A 16856-nucleotide genomic window follows, 5' to 3' on the forward strand; every position below is an offset into this window, starting at 1 on the left:
CACTAGTTCCGAACAGACCTCTCTCGAGTGATCTACGGTCCTGACTGGGAACCATCAGGAGTGCCGTGAGAAATACGAGAAAAAGAGGACGATCGGGCGCTGGATTCGGAAGACAAGAAACTGTCCATACGGTCCGGGTAAGGTCGTGTTACCACGACAAGTTGCGAAAATTTGCTTGATTGCTTGTTTGTTTAAAAATACTAGTATTGCTCTTTTTATTTGTTTGGAGATTCACTGTCTGCAAACGGAGAAACAACAGGCTCTCTCTCTTTGCAAGCAGTGGAGGATAGGTAGGGCAGCAACCGTGCTTATTTTTTCTCCCCCACGCAATAATTACTTGAAACTGAACTGTTGTTCGCAAAACTATTGTTTCCTGGAGATTCCCTGTCTGCAAACAGGGAAGAGACCACCCTTTTTGCAGATAGTGAAAAGGGTAGGTAACGCAGATCTTTGCGGACCTACTCATTCTCCCCATTGTTATTTATTGGTCGTTTGGTTTTTATTATCATTTTTTTGATCCATGAGGTATTCACTGCCTGCAAACAACGTCGAATAGAAATATTCTGTACGGTCTTTGCACCTAGTGATAAGATAGGCAGTGCTGACTTTTTAGTCCCTCGTTACGAGCCGTCATGTCTGTCTTCTCCCCACTGATAAATAGCCTGTTTAGCCCGGACCGCGTATTAGAGGTGGACCATATAGCTCCACTAGAAGGCACCCCTAATAAGGACATGTTCATAAACTATGGATTAGTCACCATAGCCTATAATAAATTGTGGCACAGGTATACCGAAGAGTGTCAAGACAAACAGTGGCCACTGGCAGGATCCTTTGACCTTGATAAAATAGAAACGTTAGAAATAGCCCTTCGAAATAATAAGACAACGCCAATTATGCTCGACAGTCTCGGTATGTGGCGCAGAGAGGCTACGAAACGACAGAGAAAAGACGAGGACAAACCAAGTAGAGAAATATACCGACAGGACAACCCCAGGACACCGCTACCCACAACTTATCCCCCGACACTGTGCAAAAGACGACTAGACTTAGGGCCAGACCAATGCGCTTTCTGTAGGTATGTCGGACACTGGAAAGCCCAATGCCCGACTCTACTGAGCGTGAGTAAAGGCAAAGGGCCGACAGGAACGACAGACCGGCAGTACGGGAAAAAGCGCGAGACAAAGAAGAACCCGACTTACATAGACAGACCAGACAGAACCACCACGTTTGATTATGCCCGATGGCACAGATTTCGCCAGGAAAATCTCAGCGGCATGCTCAAGTTCTCCTAGGTCGGGCAATGTCAAGACAGGAACCCAGCCTCGTTTCAAATTCACAGACGGAAAGAGATAATTATGACCAATAACTGTTTTATATTTGTCTTGGGTCTTTGTATGTCGTACTTGTACTGTCCCCCGTCTGAGTTTGTGTGTATGTAATGTACAAATCTGCGTCATCCCTCTGCACGTGTTTCCGTGTTACTCAACCTCTGTTAGCAGAAACTTAGCATAAAAGCAACCTTGAAAGAAAGAAATGGTAAAACAAAATCCGTAGACCATTAATGAACTTGAACTTTTAATTTAACACAACAAACAAGGAATAATAACGGTAAACTGTAGAAAATGAAAGTCAAACAGAACATTCGCCCCCCCCCCCATTCTGGAACCTTCCAAAGTAGGGCAGGGTTACGGCTACGCCCAACCAACGGCAACCCATATAAGGCGGGCCCGGCCGCCAACTCTTGGTCAGGAAATCTTAACGTATGGGGGAGCCGGAGGAGAGGCAGGAGCCAGCAGCCGGGCTGTTGTAGGTAGTCCCGCCACATGTCCAGAGGAGAACGAGGCACCTTTTTTCCTTTTCTCTTCCGTAACAGCCGCAGCAGCTCTGGACGGCGGGATGTCCTGCACGTACCTCCACAACAATTTGTCCAAGTTGGGCTGGGAGGGAGAGGCGACGCGGACGAGCCTCTCCCACCTCCACCGGTAGGAGGTTTCCCAGCCCCCGGCCCGACGCCGAACACCCCCAGTCAGGCGATGGTGCCCATACTTCCACAGCACCGAACACACCATGGTGGCACCCCAGTACTTGCGCAGCACCGAACGTGCAATGGTGGCCATACTCCCACAGCACCGAGCACAGGACTTGGGGAACACCGGATGTGGAGAAACCTTCATGCGGGGCGATGAAAAGGAGCGGCATGGAGTGCACCGGGAGAAGGAGACGATGCGAACCAGTCTCCCTCGCCCCCCAGGTGGGGGCATCACAGCTGCACCCCAGCCGAACGTCCCGCTTTCACAAAACAGGGACCTCTTCCTTTCACTCCGAAGGGTCTCTTCCACTCTTGCAAACTCGACGAGAGTGGCCCCGGTAGGGCCTCAAAATGGCGTCTGGGTCCGCTGGAAGACGGGCCCCGGCCACTAGAGTAACTTTGACCAGCCGTATAACTCGAACATTTGCCCCCTGGAGCACGAACCCCCATCTCCGGCAGCATCTCCGCAGCCTTGAAGATCCTACAAAGGTCTCCGACGGAACCTTCGGCCTTTGCAGGCTTCCGGTAAGGGACGGCTGCCTTGATCGCCAACGAAACAAACATGACACTGCCACTCCTTCTGTTAGCATGAATTCTAGAACTGCCGAAAAGGACTCTGGTCCAAACTGCCAGTAATGGGAAACATTTCCCCCTGATGCTGCTTCCGGACTGAGCCGGCCCCGCCCAAAATGGCGCTGGTATCAATCGGAACTTACGAACACCTCGTGGTGTTCCTTCGCACTAATATAAACTTGATGTTCTGAGATTTTATATGATCCTTTGTACACTTGGCTAGAAAAGACAAGGAGAACTCACTCGACGAACAGTATGAAAGGATCCCCGTTACAAATGTTGATTACAAATGTACAATGTATTATATTTTTATAATTGATGTAAACCTCATTTACGACGCACACGTACGGTATGCATATAGGAAATCTGATTACAACTATTGTGATTATGCTTCTAAATTATGAAAATAAATGCCCCCGAACCCCCAGCCAATTAATAGACGTTTTAGTTTCTTACAAATGAAATGAGTAAAACTTTCCGATGTTTTTTTGCTGCAAGCGACACCCCCCCCACTGTAAGCACTTTAGCCGTTACCACGACCGGCCAAATACGACCGCACCCTCATAATCCACATGCTGAAATAATTTTACAAAATAAAGTTTTTTGAAACTATGGACGGGTATTGCATGCTTTATTTTAAAAATGTGGGATCGGTGGGAAAGTTCTTTTCTGTGCACCCTACTCTGCTCTCTCTTTAAGGTTAAAAGAAGATGGTTGCCCAGCCCCGGAGGACGGATCGGATCGACAACACGACACTCCGCCTTCAAAGTACGCGACTGACCCATGAACTCTCGCGTAGAGGAAGACCTTGACTTCCAAGGATGGGTAAAACGAACGGTGTAAATGAGGGAATGTAAAAGGAGGGTGAAATGAAATAATATAAATGTTATAAAGTACCACGTTCCAAAGTATCAGGGACCCAAGAACCGAAGAACCTTAGAACGCCACAGCGTTGAAAGAGGTTTAAGGACCCCGATAGTGAGATACATCCTTTGACTAGATACCTCGCACTAGGCACCTCTGGTTTCCTTTTTACGTTTCCCCGCACACGACCTATATGGACACACTACCCCCCCTCGACTCCAGAAACCATATCCCCGGGGACCCTGCCCCAAGGAGGAAAGACGAGTAAGAGGTAAGTAAAGGACTTATGAATCCATGTATTTGAATGCGCGCGAATGCTGTCTCCCCCACCCCCCTTTTTTCCTCCCTCTGCAGGTTACATCAGAGATTACAGCCGAGGTGTGGCGAAGATCTGAAGCCTCGCCATGTCTAATACACGAAGCGGACTAGCGCCGCAAGGTGGTGTCTAAGCACGCCTGCAAACTACTCACGTATTGAACAAATCCGAAAAATTAGCACAACCTGATAAAAAGTGATCACCCTTAAACCAGACCGGACGAATGAACCCATGTCACGTATGATGCGAAACTATGAGGGAATGTGTGTATGTGTGACTGAGGCGTCGGCCCAACTGGTCGAAGGACCGAGAATGCGAGAAGTGCGACAAAATGGTACCTCCTTTCTTCTTTCCCTTTTTTCTCAAAGCACGTCCCCTCTACCCTGTCTAATGCTCAAACTGCATGATTACAAGATTCTAACGCAGACCCGTGAATGCCTTTTACTGTGTAATGCACTAAATAGCCCTTCTTGAATACACTGCCACCCTCTCTGTTGCACGTGTACTATTTAGTCTGCCGTTGCACTCTCTCTCTCTCTCTCTCTCTCTCTCTCTCTCTCTCTCTCTCTCTCTCTCTCCCTCTATTTTTGCACTCCCACTCTTCCGAGTGATTAGCCCCGAAATTGGCAGACTGCCACCCCTAGCACACCACCTAATTGGCTTCAAATACCGTCAGTATTTGCACAAAAACTTGTCTTTAATACAATCACCCTGAGGCCGCGTCGTTACCTCTCCTTTTCCGCTAGAAGTCAATGAACCAAGGTTGGGCCGTAAGGGAAAGGACAGGTAAGACGACAGAAGTTCCCTAATCTGACCCGAAAATAAGGGAACTACATGTCAACGGCTCCTATAGTATAAAACAAGGACCTCAGAATACGCGACCCTCCCCTCCCCGAATTGTCGCAATACCCAAACCGGAAAAATGATCACCCCTGTTACCCCCCTGTATCAGCCGCCCAAAAACTGGAATTATGAAACTGCCCCTCGTTTCCAGTCGTGAGAGATGGGTCGACTTATGCCCTTACCACAAGTTTCCTATGTCCCTGGTTGTTTCCCATAAAACCCCTGTCCTTTCTAATCAAGTAATCGGGCTGTAAAAGGTTACGTAGGACCCAGAATGATGTTTTACAAGGTTAACAGACTAGTCCAAGGTAAAGAAATCATCAAAATGAACCCCGTAGTAGTTGAAAAGCAGGATGCATCCATAGAAAGGAAATGTTTAGCCATGTTCGTCTCTCAGCAAAATACCTGTGTAGTAACTAATTGTAAAGGAAAGTCATAGTAAATCCAACAAACCCGTCACCGGTCATTCATATGCCAGTTGTAAACACTAACATAACGGGCATTTTTCATTCTTTGCCTGGAGCTGGGAGAGAAATAGACTTTTTGATTATCTTCATCTGCAAATTCACTAAAGACTGTCTTTTCAAACTTGTTTAAGGGTACTGCTGTTGGAGGAGAGAAGGACCGGATGTGGGAGCACGAGGCCCGACTGCAGACTAAGGAACACCTGCGACATTAGCCAAGGCGAGACCACGACTGAAAAGAGCTGCAGGACGAGGCACTGTTTTCGACAACATGAGAAGAAAGGGTCGACCTGATGCCCCTGCTCGATGTCCAGTGCCTGTCGACAAGTCCCCGCTCTCTGAATTCGGTCACACGCCCGCCTATTCGAAGTCTCTCGTTCCCCTAGTTTGTTCCTAATTTGGCCTTGCTCCATCCCCCTTTTCCTCTGACCTACCCTATGGACTGTTTTGTACGCTCTTCTTCCATTTGAACTTTCTGACAATCACCTCAAAGGACACAGGGCGAAAAGGACCTTTCCGACCAGAAACGCGAGGAAAGGGTCGTGCCCTGCAACGCAGAACTTAGAACAGAGCTGGACTTGTAGCTCCACCGCCGGTGCTCAACAGCGCCAACGAAAGGCAACAAAGAATAATGAGAACTCGTTAAACTTCGAACATTTGACATCCCCAATCGCCGTTTCTGCTAGACCTCATTTCTCTCCCAGCCGCCATTGTATTGATCATGCTCCAATCCGAACCTGATATATATGTAATAACCTGCCAGTATGAAATATGCTTGCTGCTCACGCTACAGAATCGTTTTTGTATTGCATTTCTATGACTTTCCTGCTAAAACAAATCGATCAAAGTTTATCAAATAGGCTCACCTCCTAAAAACTAGAAATGTTAAAATGTATTGTTTACAACTCTTTTCCTCTAGGGTTCCTACCGTTTCCTTTCTCATGCCCATCACAATAGAACCAAGTAGAAAATGAACCAGCAAGATGTCTTGAATATGTTAAAGGGAGGACTGTTGAAAATTAGTACGTTCTGGTGAACATTATCTGCGCCATCTTGCCTCTTCCCCTGATGCCACACTTTTGTCGTGCGCGCCCGCCATTTTTTTAGATGCCCCGATCAGAACGAACCCTTTTGCATGCCGCTGGCCCCTGACATAGCCCTTCGCCTTCACTAAGCCTGCACGCTGACCACCCCCTGCTTGCACCTGCCTTGAGTCATAAACCCCTCTTCGGCGCTGCTCTGCCCCAGGCCCCCATCCTGTTCCCAGCGCGACACCTCCCTGCTTCCCTTTCATGATCTCCGGCCCTTAGATGCAAACCCCCTTTTCCCCGTGTGCCCGTTTTGTCTTCCCCGTTCCCAGGCCGACACCCCGCTCTGCCGATACCATTCCTTGCCCCTCCCCGTACAATAGAAAGCGTCCCCCATCAAAGGATCCCCGGGTTGATCAAAGCCCCCACTCCATGAGACCCGATCAAACCCCCCACATTCCGTGAATCAGCGGAATATCCAGCTGCGTGATACTCATCACCTGTTATGACTAGGGTGGGGACTTCAACTGTAAATGTGTGTGGGAACGGGCCCCAAAGGGGGATTCCGGGAATGTCTTTCCGTATATCAAAGCTTTGTCACATGTATGTAAACTGTAATAAAAACCACAAACACTGTATATAAGGGGCCAGGCCTCAAACGTAAGTTAGAGCACCTCAGAACGATACCTTCTGTCCGTTTCGTTGTGTTCTCCTCCGGAGAGAATAAAAACCTTGTTTCCTGCCTTCCAGTCTCCAGCGCCTGCCTCTTCAATAGTTTAACTTCTTTGTGGGTTCAAGAGGCGACACCGCCGGGCAATACTTAAGGATCTTATATTCTGGTTGGTAGTGCCCCCCATTTAGTTTCTACAAGTGTTGGTAGAGGCGTGGTTTATTGGGTGACATAGGAGTCTCGTGTTGTCCTGGGACATCCTGTTTTTGAGAAACCCCACCTGAGAGTTGTGGATTAGGTTTGGGAGCTGCGCATTTAGTCTCACTGCTAGGACCTTTGCATAAATCTTGCAGTCTACGTTAATTAAGGAGATGGGTCGGTAGTTTTGCGGATGTTGTGTGTCTTTGCCCTCTTTTGGGATGACTATTGTGTTGGCTTCCACCATTGAGTCTGTAATTTTCCCTTTTTTGATACAGTGCATGAAGACCTCTTTCATTGTGGGTTTAATTAGGTGGAGGAAGTGTTTATAGAACCCTGCCATCCAGCCCTGGTGCTTTGTTGTCCTTGAGGGCTGCTACTGCTTTATCTATCTCTGCCCCGGTTAGGTCTTGCTCTAGTGAAGCTCTTTGTACCTCTGTAAGTTTAGGTAGGTTTAACTTGTCTACGGAGCCTAGCTCCCCCATCGGTTTTAAGGTTCTTGTCTTCCTAATACAGGCCCTCATAGAAGTGTTTAAAGACCCTGAGGATTTCCTTGTTTGATGTTTGAGATATCTTGTTAGTGTCTGTTATTGCTGCAATAGTGTGTTGCCTCCGTTTGCTCTTAAGGTATGAGGCAAGTGCTTTCCCTGCTCTGTACGCTGAACATAGGTTTATTGCTTTGTATCTGTTTTTCCACATACCTGGCCTTTCGCTTAATATTTTGTTGAGTTCGTATTTCTTCCTGGTTAGATCTGTGAGAGTGTTTTTGTCTGCCAGGTTGGCGCTATGGTGCATTTCCAGGTCTTTAATCTGTCCCTCGACCTCTAGTACTTTTTTATTTCTGTCTCTGTTCATTCTAGATTTGATGCCTAGTATTTTACCCCTAAATGTGGCCTTCATGGCGTCCCAAAGTGTACTTTTATCTGTCAGGTTTATCGTTGTATTCTAAGTATTCTTTTATGGCCTCCTCTATGTCGGCTACATTAGTTGGGTTTCTAAGGATGTCATTGTTGAATCTCCACCTGCGGCTTATGTGTTCGTTATGACGTCCATTAAGCGTTAGACTGATGTGGGAATGATCTGGTATTGTTCTTGGTGCAATTTCCGTATGTTCTATAAGTGTGTGTGTGTGTGTGTGTGTGTGGCTGAGACAAGGATGTAGTCGATCCTGCTGTATGAGTTATGTGGATGAGAGTAGAAGGTGTAGTCCCTAGGGTCTGGGTGTTGGAGTCTCCAGGGGCTTGGAGCACAGATTCTTAAGGGTATTCTGCCCATGAGAGCGGTGGCTGGCTCTTTGCGGGTGTCTGTCTATGGCGTGGTCTAGTACTTGATTGAGGTCTCCAGCTACAATCAGTAGGTCGTCTTGGGGGAGCATATTCAGCCTGTTCTCAGCCTCTCTCCAAAAGGCGTTGTCCTCTGTGTTAGGACCGTAAGTATTGGCATTGTGGATCATTTCCTCTCCTCGCTTGAGACTAGTTATTAGCATTCTCCCTTCCTCATCAGCGTAGCACTCATGCAATGTTAGTCTGGCTTTCTTGTTTATTAGTGTTATTACTCCTCTCTTTTTATGTACTGCTGGCGAGCAGAAGGTTTGCCCTATCCAGTTCGCCGTCAGTCGTTGTGCGTCCTCTTCTGATAGTTTAGTTTCTTGGAGCACGCACACATCAATCTTTAGTTTGGTCAGGTATTCGATTATTTTCCTTCTCTTGACAGGGTGATCGAGCCCTTTAACGTTAAGCGAGACTACTTTGAGATCTGAAAGTAGTTGAGTTTGCTTGGTTTGTGTCATACCTTACAATTGGTGTCGCCCGTTAGTGGTAGTTTCTTGTGGGCGGCAAGCCACCCTGCTCGTGGGCCTAGTTCTCCCTTCAGTGTTACCTCCTTATGGTTTTTGTTTGGTTGCGCTGGCTGGCTTAGTGACCATATGCGGCTGTCCGAGAAAAAGGAGAAGATAAGGAGAGAGAAAGTAAAAAGAAAGTATAGAAACTGTTACTGGGAAACTCTCCCTACCCCCCGGCCCCCCTCCCTCCCTTTCCCCCGCCCTCTTTCGATTGAAATACGACCATGCGTCAGCAATGATCCCCCCCCTCCTGAGGTCTTGTGGTGAGCAATATCCATAGCAAAGCGTTCGTTAGTGATGTTGGTACAACGGATCAGATTGTGGCTCTTGTGGATTTCCCTTCTCTCTCTGCGCCACAGTTCGCAATTACCCGGAGAGTCTAATCGACAGTAAAGGATATACGAGATGTTCCTTTTATATGGACGATCTTTCCGGTCGCGGGCTGGAAGAGGTAAGGTTGAGTTAGTTGAGGTAGGTCAGGCACATTAGTACTAATCCACAGGGACTAAAAATCGCATATGAACCATGTTGTTGGCTTGCTTTTATCCATATTATTAGTAATTTGATTTCACATCATCGCTTGTAAGGAACAATCACAATTGCTCAGTACAGAAGTGACGCTTCTGCTCAGAGTCATATTTTTTCACATATTTACAACAATGCACTGTGAAAACAGTGTTAAAAAAAGATGCATTTTTTAATTTGTTAACTTTTATTTTGTAATATAAAGAGTGTTCACTCCACTTAAAGTGTAATCTCTCAGTTGGATCCGCCGAAAGTAAACAGTGTTCATCAAAACACTGTTTATCTTCTGTGATTGGCGCTGCTTTTGCCAATTTGAGGCCAAAGATCGCAAAAGAAGTGCTACGGGTTGAAAGAGGCAAGTCATGGGACGCAGCTGCCACCCCTGGCAAACCCCTAAATGACGTCCATATGTGGCAGAGGAACGTCAACTGCGTGAGGTGAGAATAGATGGATACTTAGATCAGGACTTGGGGCTCTGGGAGGAGATGAACAATCAACGGGAAGATATCCCAAATGAGCATAACACATTGTTAAGTACCCAAACATCTCATCAGTGGGTGAGCAATCCGCATGAGAAGCGTGTGAGAAGTTGGAGCCGAGAGGGTGAGTGTTGAGATGGATGACGTGACTGAGTATGGATGGACTGACTAAAATGGAAAAGAATGATGTGCCTGTGTCTTTCATCCCTACTGAAAAAACTGTAATGTCAACCAAATTGATTGAACTTGTACACCAACTGATCTTATCAAAAGTGGGGCTATGATTTCTTGCATGTTGTATATCACTTTGTTAATTAACAAAATATATATATATATATATATATATATATATATATATATATATATAAAAACAAATGTATGTCTGTCTGTCTGTTTGTTCTTAATGCATTACTACACCATTCATCCGATCGCCATGAAACTTTGGGAAGTTGTTGAGTATACTCCCGCGAAGGTTTCTGGCATAAACATTTTTTAAATATCGGCCCCCCAGGGCCCTTATAATCTTTCGAATACTGAATTTTTCCATTTACAGAATACCAGGCGAAGCGACAACGTATAAGTCCGTCGATACTGTGATGAATCAAGACGAAGTTGACAATTACCCAACGGAATTCTTTAATTCACTGGATTTGCCAGGTATGCCACCGCACATTTTAACATTGAAAATTGGCGTGCCGATCATTCTTCTCCGAAACATCAATCCACCACAACTTTGCAATGGTACAAGACTTTTGGTGAAAAAGATGATGAACAATGTCATCGAAGCTACAATTTTGAATAGGAAATTCAAGGGGGAAGATGTACTGTTGCCACGTATTCCAATGATCCCAAAAGATATGCCTTTTGAATTCAAACGTTTACAGTTTCCGTTGGGACTCGCTTTTGCAATGACCATCAACAAAGCACAAGGACAATCGCTGCAAGTGTGTGGACTAGATTTGGAGAATCCGTGCTTCTCACATGGACAACTGTATATGGCCAGCTCACACATCGGAAAACCTTCCGATTTATTTGTGTACGAACCAGACGGAGAAAAAAAAAATATTGTGTATCCACAATCACTTGAATAAATTAATAGGATTAAAACGATACTTTGAAATGTTTTCCATATTAAAATGAATAAGTTTCAATAAAAATGACAATGTAAATTGAATGTTATAATGAGTTTCCTTGAATTTCCTTTCTTCTGAGATCGCAGCAACGCGCGACGGGTAAGCTAGTGATAAATAAAAGATTTTCAAAAAAACCTACTCACCGATTGCTCACTGTATGCTCACTAGTGACGGCTTCCTTCCACTTATACGGCTTAACTCAATTTAATTACTAGTGATAGTAAAAAGCAATTTGATGACTTTTGATTATGTATGTTGATTAATGCCCTACTAAATAGTGTTTTTGAACTCACATCAACGAACAAAAAGTAAAGAAATGTGTGAGTACTTTATTTTTCCTGGAACATTTTTGTTTCGTACCACTGTTCCATAAATGTATGACATGGTTACTGGAGAGGGGTTGCCAGAATATGTCCCACAGCAGGAGCAAGACAAGATTGGTCTCGGCTTTGCAACGCTCAGCTTGCATTTTTAGGTGTGCAGCAGTCTAATCTTGCAGAAAAAATAAAGTGCTTCTCCACTAGCAGATATGCAAGAAATATTTTACCCAGTTCTTATCCCATTGCTCCAATTGCACTCTTTGTTTTGTTGCCACCCAAAAAATAAAAAATAAAAATACAAACATTCAAATATCACCCAAAAATTATTTTCAGAACCAACTTTAATGGCTTAAAAAAAAGATAAAACATGTATGCTGTCTCTTTTGTATGTGACTGGGCTGCCTCTGGACTGGCCCTGTGCTCAAATGCTGCAGGCAGCATCCCTGATGTGCACAGCTTTCAGCTGGTCACAGCATACATTGTATACAACACACAAAAGAGCAGACCAGGTCTAGAGAAAAGTGTGTGGCTGTACTGACAAGGGTGCATTAAAAGGGGTGCATATATGAACACAAGATGCTGAAAACCACTGGCTGGATGAATCCCATCAGACCACCCTTATGGTGGATTTAACGTCATGTGGGATGTAACTGATCATTCCAAAACTCAACCGACCATATAGTGCCGATATGGAAGTGGATGTCAGGAAAAACAGCCGTGATATCCATCATGAAGTGGTATAAACTAAAGTGCAGTGCTTAAATGACAGTAGTGAACTAAAATTGACTACATGGGCGTTTCTAAAGTATTCAATCCGCACTCAATGTGTCAAGAGTTAAAAACCCGCCGGGTAATAAGATTACTCTATGGCGTGTGTGAAAATCGGTCGACATGTTTCAGCCAGAGGGGCTTTGCCCCGGCTTTCTTCAGGACCATAAACAAAGATGCTACTGCAGCCATGAATGAAGTGTAAAAACTACAACAGACAATGTACTGAAAAATAGGTACATATCTACCAGGAACCATCACAGTTGAGTGCCCACTGGAAGGAAAGGAGAATATCTTCTTCCCAGCGTTGTGTGGGTGAAGACCTCTGGTGATAAACCGCTCGGTTTATCACCAGAGGCACCGACGGATAGAGCGGGGCCTCATGTTTCCCGAGCTGTCGCCGGGTGAGGTGAGGTCTCTCCTTTCCTTCCAGTGGGCACTCAACTGGCTGAAACATGTCGACCGATTTTCACACACGCCATAGAGTAATCTTATTACCCGGCGGGTTTTTAACTCTTGACACATTGAGTGCGGATTGAATACTTTAGAAACGCCCATGTAGTCAATTTTAGTTCACTACTGTCATTTAAGCACTGCACTTTAGTTTATACCACTTCATGATGGATATCACGGCTGTTTTTCCTGACATCCACTTCCATATCGGCACTATATGGTCGGTTGAGTTTTGGAATGATCAGTTACATCCCACATGACGTTAAATCCACCATAAGGGTGGTCTGATGGGATTCATCCAGCCAGTGGTTTTCAGCATCTTGTGTTCATATATGCACCCCTTTTAATGCACCCTTGTCAGTACAGCCACACACTTTTCTCTAGACCTGGTCTGCTCTTTTGTGTGTTGTATATCATATTCAGGGGTATGAGCAGACAGGTCATTAAATATTCCCCTCGACCCTCCACATACCTGTATTGTTTTTTTGAATCACAGCATACATTGCCCTCTTGCCCTTGCCTGCTACCAGATCCTGCAACCAACCTTCCACAGGAGGTCAGCTTCCGAGGTACACAGCTTTTGGCTGTGCACATTGTGAGTGGGCCACATGGTTAGCTCCAGTCAGGCCCTGTACACAACCTGCTGAGGGTAGCCAACCTCCGCTGTTCTCGACCTTCGGACATCTGCAGCAGGAGTTGGCTGCAAGGCCTGGCCTCCGGCCAGACTGCAAACAACCTTCTGTGGGCAGCCAAACCCACACTGTGCATGGCCTCCGGCAAACTGCATGAGATATAGTCCCCAGGGCATAGTCTGCAGACTGGCTCTGCGCTCAACCCCTAGTTCACATGGTATTTAGCCTTTCTCCCTTATATGGCTTTGGAACCTTGCCCTACACACTGAAATGGCTGCTGCAAGAGTATTTTTTCTCTTGCATCAGCCAATCAGATTGATCAGATCCACAGTCCACTATATCAAGTCTGGAACTGCATATTTGAAAGGGATGATGGGAGAAAAGGCTCCCACATCCTTTTGAGATCTTTATTCGGCTTTAAAAAAAACAGCCATTAAAGTACAAAGAAAGTAGCAAATCTAAAACAATTAAAACTGCTATAGCATACAATTACAGTTGCAAAATTCATTCCATTTGTTGCACTTATAGCATGATACTTTTCCTCGCATTAATCGATTTCAGAATAAATAGAGCAACATTGTAGCAAATAAAAGAATCATCTAATGTCGCCAATGTTGCTACTTTGTGTGACTTAATGTTCAGTGCAACAAACAGAGGTTTGAGGTAAAAACACCTACAATTGTGATAAACTGTACAAAACAATAGAAAGTGCAATGTGCTTTGTTTACTTATATTGTCACAGGGGCAAGAAGCCACATCAGGTGGTTGGGACTTCATAGTTGGCAAGGCAACTAGATGGTGTACAATACCACATCTCATTCCTTTCAGTACGAAACTTTGCTGTACATTGGTCGCATGTGATAAATAATTATTTCCTCCCTCCTCCAAATCCAAGGATTTATACAAGGCGACCGTTGATTTATTCCGTTCGTCCATCGATCGACAATCCAGTCTATGCTGGAGAAAGGTTTCTTTAATACTTTGCTTTGTAAGAGACAATATTTTTATGGGTTCCGACCAAATAGATATATTAAGCAACCTTACGAAGGAGGAATTAATATGCAACAGCTCAATAGGCTCCCACATCCAAATGGATTCCTTTCATTTCTTGAATTTCTGACTTTACTGAGGATCCGGGGATCCCAAACATCCAAATGTACAAAAATGTTAACCCTTTAAAGACCACTTGGATTCTATAGCCCAAAAACGACTGTACATTTTCTAATAAACATATACTTTCATGCCAAGTTTGATGTAAATCTGTTCATAGGTTTGGGCTAAGGGAGCAAGAAAAATTTCCTTTGGGACCTAAAATGGGAAACTACATCTTTTTTCACGCCCTCTCCCAATGGGGCAAATAAAAAATGCCTTTTCAATGAACAAGGAGACAACTGCCAGATGTAGTCACCGTACTCTCCTCCCTTAACATTTGTAATAAATAATAACATATTACCCTCTGCATATCTGTATGTATAGTTTATACCATACTGTTTTTTGATAAGCTGTAGTTATAAACACAGAGAACAATATCATTGCATTGGTCCATAGCGCAAAACAGTGATGATCTAGGGTACGACTTGGATCCAGAAGACCAAAAAGATACAGCTCTACTTGCAATACTATGGCAAGAACATAGCATTCGCCGTTGCGGCACGGTAGTGGTAAGTGTTTGAGTCTGCATACACTACGCTCACTCGTAATAACATTTATTGGGCTGTATTATTTTTAGGCTTGACATACATTTATACTTATTCAAGCCAATGAAAATAAATGTGGCCTAACAGCATTTGGTTAGAGCAACTGTACTAATAAAAGAATATGCACACATGTATTACTACAGTGTAATGGTCGGATTCTCTGTTATTACCACCATACAGTGCAATTAGCCAGAGAACAATACTGTTTACTGCCTCACCTACTGCATGTCACTATGACCTTGTGCTGAAAAACAACTCTGATAATACTTAGGAGGCCTCTTCATTGTGAGTTTACCTCACTGCTTGAATTTAACCCTGCAAGTAAATCATGGTACCCCTCCCACTCAACAATGATAATAATACCACATTGCACCACACATCTGCATACATGCTACTTATATGTGCTCACATAAATACACATACGCACTTTGCATAACAGGTAAAACATACCTCACTTTTTTCAGTTCATCATTGTTAACTCTATCCACAGCTACAACCTTAAAGGTACATTCCAATAGGGACCAGATGTACGACCCTAAATTGTATGCGCAAACGGTTTTGCGACCCGTTTGCGCATGCAAAATGGTACAGGGCCATGTACAATTCCTAATTAATGAGCTGCAATTTTTTTTGCGATTAGTAAATTCGGCATTGCGAGTCGCTATTAGGAAGGGATGTGCCAAGGGCGTCCCTTGCAAGTCTCTACCCTATGTAAAAATGTTTTGCGACCGCACTTGCGGTCGCAAAACACTCGCAAATTACCGCCCTCTTCCAGAGGGTGGTAATGGAGTCATGAATGGGGAGGGGTCCCAAGGGGTCCCCTTCCCCTTTGTGACTGGCTCCAAAAATATTTTTTAAGGACAGGCAGTGGTCCCAGGGACCACTACCTGCCCTTAAAAAATGAAATCAAACGTTTCATTTTTTTTTTAAATACATCCCGTTTTCCTTTAAGGAAAACGGGCTGCATTTTTTTTTTCTTTAACTGCTTTATTGAAAAGCAGTCCCAGGCCTGGAGGTCTGCTGAGCCCAGCAGGCCACCTTCCGTGGAAGGGCCAGCCATTCCCAATGGGGTCACAAATTACGAGTGGCTCATTAATATTCATGAGCCTCGCATTTTGAGACCCCATTGGGAATCGCTAACAGTGTCTTTAACACTGTTGTACATTTGCTTTTGCGACTCGCAGTTTTTCGCAATTTGCGAGTTGCAAAAGCAAATGGTCGTACACCTGTCCCTAGAACTTACTTTTATAACTTAGTTCAACTGAAATAGACCTGTGTCTACAAAACCACTGGAACGTCACTCATTCTCCTCTACACTATGCGTTATCCAGTCCTTACAGGAGGACACTGAAATATCAATATTTTTTTAACCTGGAGCAGCATGCACAACAGCGGCGGCTCCTCTGCAATGGCGGAGGAGCGTCGCCCCACTGCCTGGCTCTGAGCCAGCAGGTGAAAAAAAATACGATGATCAATCATCGATTTATTTTTCATATGCGGCTCTGAGCCAGCGTGTGCAGGGAGGGGTCGGACAAAGTAGGGGGAAGGAGGAGTGTATGCTAACTAAGTTCTAAGTGCTCATGTGTGTTTGGCCGGCCATCTCAGGCCGGCCAACACACATGCACAGTTAGGTTTTTCCAGGGGTGTAGGGTGGGGGGTGCGGTGGGTGCGGGCTGCCCCGGGTGTTATCACTGAGGGGCGTGACAAAATGGCAAAAATATGTTTTTAAACAAATATTTTTGCCATTTTGTCAAACCGGGTGTGACAAGAAATTCTGCACCGGGTACCACCTGACCTTGCTACGCCACTGGGTTTCTCCAACCCAGCTGCATTGAACAGCCGTGCTGGAGAAACCCCACAGACTCACTGTCCTGAGTGGAGCGTCTTCTCAGCCCGCCCAGGCCAATCCCTGTGCTGCTCTCGTAGCATGAGAGCAGCACGGGGATTGCACAGGGAGTTTGTCCCAAAGCCTGGTGGGACAAGGAAGAGCACAGGAGGCGCGACGCGGGAGGCAGCCGGCAGCA

Source organism: Lissotriton helveticus, chromosome 6 (assembly GCF_964261635.1).
Source record: "Lissotriton helveticus chromosome 6, aLisHel1.1, whole genome shotgun sequence".
Lineage (NCBI taxonomy): Eukaryota > Metazoa > Chordata > Amphibia > Caudata > Salamandridae > Lissotriton > Lissotriton helveticus.